The sequence below is a fragment of the Talpa occidentalis genome, unplaced genomic scaffold, assembly GCF_014898055.3.
Source record: "Talpa occidentalis isolate TD23 unplaced genomic scaffold, MPIMG_talOcc4v2.1 talOcc4.8, whole genome shotgun sequence".
Classification (NCBI taxonomy): Eukaryota; Metazoa; Chordata; class Mammalia; order Eulipotyphla; family Talpidae; genus Talpa; species Talpa occidentalis.
The window spans coordinates 37,893,875-37,901,050 of record NW_023605194.1 but is presented as its reverse complement, the minus strand read 5'-3'; the positions used below and the strand labels follow the sequence as shown (position 1 = coordinate 37,901,050).

Sequence of the window (7,176 nt, the reverse complement as noted above, 5' to 3'; positions counted from 1 at the left end):
CTAACTCGGACTGAGGCAACTTAAAATGCAATTCAATTTACAGGCATTTTAAGTATGGGCCAATTCCAAATAATGACTGGAACTGCAATTGACCACGTGCTAGCGTAAGCCTAGGTCGTCTAGCCTCTTCACCTCCGGATTGGCCAGTCTAGCCCCTCAGGGGGCGTGGCCAAAGAGCATCTCAGGCGGGCTTAGGCACTTTCAATCAGGCATCGGCGCGGTCAGCCTCGAGGCTTGAGCCACGCCCCACGTCGGCGCCGGCTGGGGTCCTTCCGTGCGCGTTGATATGATTGGCCGGTTTAGGGTAACTTTCTTTTCCTCCTGGCTGCCTGAAGATCCACCGCCATCATGGTGAGTTTCCCCGAACGGTATAGTCATCCGCCGCATATCGGTGCCATCCTTTGCTCCCAGGTCCTGCCGTCAGTCTTGCAGCCACGCGAAGCCAGGCTGCTGCTCCTTGGCCATGTTTGGCAGAAACCGGTTGCCCAGGTCCCCGGGGCGGTCCGCGGGGAATCCGGGCTGCGCCGCCGACATGGGAGCCCAGGAGCATGGGAGCCCGGGACTTAGGGACCAGTAGACGCTACTGCTTTTAGCAGTTTTGTGTAGCCCGGTGGATTCGGTGCGGTGGGGAACGAGGCATTGCCACCGCCGTCTGAAGTTGGGGTTGGCGGCTCGCGGGAGCAGGCGTGCCGAGGGGTGAAGAGAGCCCGCAGCGCCTCTGACAGCTTCGGCGAGTGAAAACATGCCCTGTGTAACCCAAAAAGTCGCCAACTGAGTGGATCCTTTCGTTTCACCTTGGGGATATTGAACCCCTGGGAAAAATGTTATCAAATGACTTAGTCTAAGTAGTTAATGGCTCTATTAGAAGTAGTACACCCGTTTTTAGCCTCACCTGTAAGGCATCAGCTCTGCCCCAGGTAACATTTCAAGAGGGAAGTACAGTTGGAGTGAACCTCGGTACCTTTTTGTCCTACTGAAGTTGAAACCTAAAGCAAGTTAGCATGAAAACCTCCTGCTTTTTTGAATAAAATGTTTACTTAGTGCCCACATTCCTCGGTGGTAGTTAACTGTGTAAAAGCTTTTGGTCCTTCGGGATGGAAATAGGGTTTTGTTGTGGAGATGCTTATTCAAGAATCCTAGTTTAGGTGCAGGTGATGGCAACGTTTGTGTCAAGTTTGCGCGTGTGGTTTTGTGACTAACATTTGTTTGAGTCAGTTTTAAGCCAAAATATGTTGCTAACTCTGGGGTGGTCCCCAAGGGAAGTCTGCAAAGTCTTGACAGAAGTTAGGTCATGGGTGGGGGTTGCCACTGAAATTAGTAGTTAGAGGCTAAAGTTATTACTGGACATCCTAAAGTGTACAGGACAGTCTTCCACAACAAGGAATTGGAGGGTCAAAATTTCAGTAGTGCTGAGGTTGGGAAACCCTGGTCCAGTGATTCCCGTAACAAAGTGAAGTGAGACTTCATGGATTAACACAAAACTTGCTAAATGCATTTCCTTCATACTGAGTTTGTGTATTTAGAGGGTCCTGTGATTTAGGTACTATGTTAAATTAGGTACTATGCTAAGGGGATTTGGAAGGAGGTAGGAATTTGTACCTTTATTAACTCTATAGTGTGTTATGTTTTCAGAATGACACAGTGACTATCCGGACTAGGAAATTCATGACCAACCGACTGCTTCAGCGAAAACAAATGGTAAGGGCTAGTATATCAAAATTTGTTTAAGAAAAAGAACTGGGGTGTAGGCCAGAGGTGGGGGTGTGTGTGAAAAGATTCACCAGAGACGGTGGGGAGCAGAACAGGCACAGCTACTGAAATACACTGCTAAGGGGAGCAGCGTGCCAGACAAAGAGGTCTGCTGTGCCATATGTGGGTTAACTCCCTGGCCAGGCATTGAACACAGGCTGTCGTGATAGCACTGAGACTAACTCCTATGCCACAAGGGAGGCTATAATTCATTATAAACTTGATATCTCCTTTTAGGTCATTGACGTCCTTCACCCCGGAAAGGCAACAGTACCTAAGACAGAAATTCGGGAAAAACTAGCGAAAATGTACAAGACCACCCCTGATGTCATCTTTGTATTTGGATTCAGAACCCATTTTGGAGGTGGCAAAACAACTGGCTTTGGCATGATTTATGATTCCTTGGATTATGCAAAGAAAAATGAACCCAAACACAGACTTGCAAGAGTAGGTGTTCTCATTTGGTCAATAGCAACTGAAAATTTTTTTTCAATAGCGTATTGTGTGTACAGTGGAATGAGTAAGAGCACATAGTCTGGGGAGGGACAACATAAACTTAAAGAACTTTTAAAAGGTTAAGAGAAGAGAGATTCTTTGATAGAGGAACAGAGAGAATCTGGGGATTCAGAAGGGGAGGTCTGTACTATTTGGGGGAGGTGGCATTTGAACTGGGTCTGGAAGGGCAGATAAAGTATTAAGAAGTTAGAGCTGGGTGTAGGGGGATGAGTTTTAGGAAGCTTGAAAATAAGTATCTTGAGTTTGGACTTAACTCTTGCAGGTATCCAGGCAGCATAGTTTTTTGAGTGCCAAGCACTACAGAGTGAATCAGTGTGGACTGGGCAAACTTCCCGACTTACACTCTGTACAGTAAACTAGCAAAAAGATTAGTACTTTGAAAAAACTGGCTCTCCCATTTTAGCTCTTTGTTTCTATCAGATAGCTCACTGATGTGATAGATTAGATTTACTTTTTTTTTTTTTTTAAATAGAGGCATGTTTTACTTATTTGTTTGTTTGTTTTGTTTATACATGCACTGGGTACAGTCAGAAGCGCGGGAGGGTGAGAGAATTCACCAGAGCCAGAGCGGGGAGCAGAGCAGGCAGAAGGACCGAAGTACACTGCTGAGGGGAGCAGCGGGCGGCAGGAGAGGTCTGCGCACCATGTGGGACCCTCCTCTGGTGGCCGGGGAGCAGCCGGGGATCAAACCGGCGCCACAGAGGCGGGCAGCTTCGCAACCCAACACTCAACCGCTGCGCCACCGGGGAGGCCCTAGATTTACTCTTAATTGGGAGGGCTTTCTGAGAAGGTGACATTGAAAATGAGATCCTTAACAAAGATTTGAAAGTAATTTTCTAGGTAGCAGGAGAGTAGATTGAGCAGTTTCCATGTGGTAAGGAGATCTCGGTAAAGGCTCCTATGTTAGTCATCTGGGAGTAATGCGGAGTTAAAATGGAAGAGACTGAAGGGAAACCAAAATTTGGGGACCTAGTAAGCTTTGGGCTTAAGACAGGACAACAACCAATCCTTGAACTAAAGATGCAGGAAGCATTGAGGGGACTTTTATTTCCTCTACCATTTTGCACATAGTGTTTTTTAGTCTGATACTATTTCTCTGGCACAAACAAATATCGTTAAAGGTACTTTTTTTTTTTTTTAAAGATTTATTTATACAAGAACCCCGGGGTACAGGCCAGATGCTTGGGAGGGTGAGAGGATTCACCAGAGACAGAGCGGGGAACAGAACAGGCAGACTGATGAAACACACCTCTGAGGGGAGCAGCCGATGAGACAGGAGAGGTCTGCTGTGCCCTGTGGGATTTTCGCTGGCCAGCTGGGATTGACCCCGCCCTGCAGAGGCTGTGGACAGCTTCACATTGCGGCGCTCAACTGCCTGCGCCACCAGGGAGGCCCTGTACTTGTTAAATTTTGATCTGCGAAGTACCTTAGGCTCCCTGTTGGTTTCCTACTGACTAGTGGGTCGTGATTGTTTGGTATATGCCTTTTTCCTTCAGCATGGCCTTTATGAGAAGAAAAAGACCTCAAGAAAACAGCGAAAGGAACGCAAGAACAGAATGAAGAAAGTCAGGGGGACTGCAAAGGCCAATGTTGGCGCTGGCAAAAAGGTATAGTTTATCAAGAAAGATAGAGAAATGTCACTTGTAGGTCTTTAGTTTCTAGAAAGGGATTTTGTTAATAATTTTTTTAATGTTTCTTCTCTTCCCACTTCTTCTGGATTACAGAAGGTAACGTGTTTTGAGACGCTACAAAATGTAGTATCTTAACACCTCAGTAGAGTAGCTTTGCCCACCCCTTACCAGCTCACAGCAGATTAGTACAACATGGGGGCCACATTGGTTCAGAGATTCTATCCTGCTGTGTGGCTTGCAAAGAACTATCAGGAAAAATTTTCATTTTACTGCTAATTGGCATGGACTGTTACAGGGGAGAGCAGATCTAGTTCCCTGAGACTTTATTTACTTAAAATGCATGAGTGGCTTAAGAAGCAGTTAAATCAATGTGGCCCATGTTTTCCTGGCATGCTGGAGAGGCAGCTGTGATCTCAATTGCTTTCCTCTCCAGTTAGCCCTGACTTAGGTGATTTTAACAATAAGCAGCTTTATGCCAGCTTTGCTAGCTAATTGTAAATAGTTGAATGGAATTAAGGTGTTGGGTTGTTAAATTAACAAATAATCAAGTGTTCTGTGAACTTTTTTTTTTTGCCTTTTCCCTCTACTTTCTTGGATTTCTTGTTCATCAGAAATGAAGTGTCTAGCAGGTACTGAGATTGTGAGCACGGTGTGGGGATGCATCACCTTCACTGAATTTGCTTTGATGCTTTGCATGTTGACTTGTAGACAGTTTTATAGTATGGTCTATTAAAATATCAATGCTTTGTTTTAAGATTGTATATTGAGCAAAGGAGAAAAACTTAATCCTGTTTGCTTTTGAAACTCAAAAATGCATGTTACACTGTGAAATAACCTGATAGAAGATGAGCACCCTTTCACTGGCACTTGGGGAAGGATATGTCATGGAGTGACATTCCCTGGGCAATAACTTTAGCTAACACAGAACTTGGGGGGTGGGGGGGCTTTTGTCTAATCATGAGTAATTGAAGACTGGTTCTGGCACCTCTGGTCATAACTGACCCAGGTAATCTGGCAAAGCCTCTGTCCCCAAGACCCATTCAAGCCGTCTTTCACCATCCCATTGCTTTTTGCTACTGGACCTCTAGTTTTCCATGCAATTTTTTTTTTAATTGAAAGTTTCCAACGTAATTGCATATTCACAACAAAACTGATACATTTTTACCCACAAGTATGTGTTCAGAATGGTTCACTCCCATTTCAAACACATTTTTTGCATGTTTAGCCATTGAAAGTGGCCTAAGAGGGTTGTGGGGCCAGTAGGGTTTTGAAAATGGTTGTTATTGCTCCTGTGTCCTTATTTGATCCTGATTCCCATCAGGCAGGAAGTAAACCTGTGCCTGTCCAGGTCTCTTAAATCACCTTGACTTCCCAATGCAGTGGGGTTACAGTAAGGGATGAACTGCCAGAGGAACTGCTTATGGCTTAGAATGTTTCCTGTTTGTGAGACTTAGACATGTAGACACACATTCTGGAGATTGCAAAAAGACTTTGTTTCCTTACTTAGTTCTAAAGGATGTTTAACACATTCTTCATTCAGTCCTCGAGTCTCTTGTGTTAATGCTCAATGGTGACATTTGTGGAGGGGCTACCTGTGGGTACCCATTTAAGCCATCACTTTTTCTGCTTCAAGTTGTATTCCACTAGCACTGCTCTGAAAAGCTTCCTGGAAAGTGAATGCATAAATGAACACAAATGAATTTGTTGGCTCAAAAAAGTCAAGCATGGTAATGTTCCTTTTAATTTAGATTTTGTTTGGATGCTAAAATTGACATCCAAATTTGCCTCTTCGGGGTGCAATAAAGTTATTTTAAATTAAGGAATAAATAGTCTTAAGTTTGAAGCGCAATATTGAAACGTTTTTACTTGAGCTAGAATCTGCTTCTTTAAGCACTAATTTGCACTACCTTTGGTGGCTGTGAGTAGTGGCTTTTAAAGTATTGAGCTGAGACAGGTTTTCTAAGACATGGCTTGATCATCTAGAGCTCTCCCGTTGAGCTCTGGATTTTAATCTGGGATGGTCCCCAGTTGGATGGTGCTAACATACCTAGCAGGATGTTGCTGTGCAGAGCACAAGGCTCAGGTATGTGTACTTCATCCCTAAGTAGTCAGTGGCATCCTAGATTGACACTATCAGATAGCATGTCATCTTTATGGGGGGATCATCAGCCGTAGTAACCAGGCTAGGAGTTCTCAATTGCGAAGAATAAATCAGTGTCTAAGTAAGTTCTTTAAACTATTGCAAAGAACAGAATGGTCAGTCTTTAAGGTATCTTGATTGCATGCACTTAGATGCAGCTTATTTTGAAGATTGAAAAGGTACTATTAATGAAATGTTTCTTTCCCTCTTCCTTTCTCCCTTTCCTGCCACTGATTCAGTGAGCTGGAGATTGGACAACAGGTATAATTCAAGCTTTTCATTTTAGATTACTAGACTCCTTGGCTTACTGATGCAGTAATTTAAAAGTAGAGCATGTGAAAGTAGATCTAGGAGTAGATTTAGAAATGCTCTCAAGAGTTGTACAGTCTGTAAATACTAATAGTTCCATGTATTTTTTGTTCCATTTCTAACTTGAATGTGAATTTTCCTGATGCTTCCATTGTCTTATCATACACCCTAACATCATTCTAGGATACTAATATTTGTTCTGCATGAGTGTCATTCATTTTAGAATTTGTCGAAGTCTTAGAACTTTAATTTTTAAAGAGTTATAAGGGCAGTTGCTAACTAAATTTTTCTTTCTCTTTGATTTACAGAAGGAGTAAAGATTCTGCAGTGACTTTATCTGTATCTGTGGTGATTATGCAGATTTTTCATGCAGATTTTTCATGCGAGGATTAATAAAACCTTTTATGTGTCTGGCTGTTTGAAATATGTTTGAAGTTTACTAGGAGTATTATAACATTAGTCTTCTCTTATAGCAAACTTAGATGCTACCCAAGTTGACATGTTCCATTAAGCATTCAATAAAAGCTGGGTGTGATGGGGTGGTGTCAGGTGTAGAGTGTCTGCAATATGGGAACAAATGGGGCCATTCTGGTGTGCTAATGTTAATATTTGCTATCAGTGTATGTGAGCGCCTGGAATGAGATACTTGAAACATGAATTCATTTTGGTTTTCCTAGAACTCCACTTAGTTCTTACTACTGAAGTTATCTGCTGACCTCAGTAGAAATTAGATGACATTTTCATCCTTTATCCTGAAGTAAATAGGATCTGTCCATCACCATCTGCATTGCAGGATTGTGCTTATGGAGTAATGAGTGGCTTATTTTGAGT

At 43.3% G+C, this 7,176-nt stretch overlaps 1 non-coding gene across 1 annotated transcript; it reads left to right on the top strand.

Annotated features, from left to right (window-relative positions):
* Positions 1 to 3,736: 3,736 nt before the first annotated feature.
* On the top strand, positions 3,737 to 6,886 carry LOC119233917 (uncharacterized). The gene is made up of 4 exons (XR_008549942.1): positions 3,737 to 3,872; positions 4,508 to 4,525; positions 6,276 to 6,297; positions 6,654 to 6,886. It is a non-coding gene; the product is annotated as an uncharacterized LOC119233917 (transcript).
* The last annotated feature ends 290 nt before the right edge of the window (positions 6,887 to 7,176 follow it).